Raw genomic sequence first — 1,866 nt, forward strand, 5'->3', positions numbered from 1 at the left:
TCTCGGAATTGGAATATTATGCAGGTAACAACTTGTTAAACATGGAAAAACTGCCATCGACAATAGTTCACATATGGTTTTTGCATAAAACCTCAAATGGCAGATGGATCAACGTATTACCCTTGAACCGGATGGCTTTATCAGTGGCGGCCATAATCTATTGGCACCAATAGCCCCATCGCGAATTGCAATTGGTTAGAGCCAGGGTGATTATCTATAACGGCTGCTGCACTGTGCGATATGTGATGTGTGAACCGACGGAGTTTTAAAGCCACACCCTATACTGTATCGCATTCGGGAAATTGGCGTATCGCAATCAGCGGAACCAGAGGGTGTTACTGTTTGAAGACGCTGCGACGTGCGATATGCGATTGTGATATCGCAATCACAACCTTGATTGTCGGGTGACGATTCTGTAAAACGTTGTCCCTTTGCGATGTGCGATATGCGATCATCACATCGCACCCTTTCTTTCTTGTGGCCGATTTGTAACGACTGACCCGCCTCCGATTTCTGATTGCGATATCGCATTCACAGCTCTGTAGTGCTGGGGGCCGATTCTTTACCTATGGACCTCTTCCTTTTGCGATCAACGAACTGCAGCCCTCCACTTGGCGTTACCCCATTCACCGAAGATTTCTGCCATGTCATTTTCTCTTGCCACTTTTCCAAGTCAAACCTAAACTTTGACTTGCTCTAACTTCTTCATATGAGCTTGGGTTCGAGTGTCATTCGCATCGTTGGAATCAGGTTGACGATCATTTCGATCTGATGCTAAGTTTATCGAGATTCTACCACTTTGAGTTTTGAACCTTTTTACCATGCCACTGGTACTTTTTAGAGATCCAATTGGATCAATCCTCGCCACTAAGAGCTTTCAACAAAAGGCTTCTCAGTGAATTGGCAAGTGAGGAAATTGCTCCCTCACTTTTTCTTTCTCCAGCCTTCGAGCTTTACTCGGATGTATTCCTTTGAAGACAACACGAATGTACTCCACATCTCCTCGTCGCGAAGTTCTGGTTTTCCTGTCGAGTATGATATCTTCGGGAAACTTGTCTATATACTCTAGTGTAAAATCCTCCACTGGAGGAATCTATGCAACCTCTTCGGCCTCCATAATTAATGGAGGTTCATAAAGCTTCAGGATTTCAACACTCACTACTGAGTACATTTGCATATAAGCAGGCAAGTCAAGACGAAAAGCGTTGTCTCCTATCTTTGTCAATATGGTGAAGGGACCATATCAAATAGGTCTCAATTTCTTCCCTTCCCCCTTCATTCTTTCTTGGCTGATGTGGAGCCATACCTTGTCCCCAACTTGAAATTGGTGGTCAACTCGATGCTTATCTTGTTGACCTTTATACCGAGCCTGACTCTTCTCCAACTACTCCTGTACTACCTGATGAATCACCTGTATCCACTGAATAAACTTCCGTGCTTTATCCCTATCATCTCGTCCATTTCCATCCTCATCTTTCCCAAATACCATGTCTAAGGGATCCCTTGGTAGATAACCAAAACATGTCTCGAACAGTGAGCTCTGTGTGGATGAATGTACTGCTCAATTGTATGCATGTTGCACATAAGGAAGTTGTTCATCCCACAACTTGGGATGTTTTCCACAATAGCCTCGTAACAAGTGTACCACGGTGTGGTTGATAACCTCTGTTTGCCCATTGGTCTGTGGATGAAATGTCGTACTTCTTTTCAACTTGGTGTCCATCATTCTCCACAAGCTGGTCTAGAACTCTCTAAGAAAGCGAGAGTCTCGATCTGACACAATAGATGTGGGCAACCCAAAATGGACCCAAACATGCTGAAAGAAAAGATAAGGAGCGTGCTTAGCAGTGACCCGCTTTTTACAAG

This window comes from Pinus tabuliformis, chromosome 2_1 (assembly GCF_031772625.1).
Source record: "Pinus tabuliformis cultivar Carrire ecotype Pingquan chromosome 2_1, CPIR1, whole genome shotgun sequence".
Classification (NCBI taxonomy): domain Eukaryota; kingdom Viridiplantae; phylum Streptophyta; class Pinopsida; order Pinales; family Pinaceae; genus Pinus; species Pinus tabuliformis.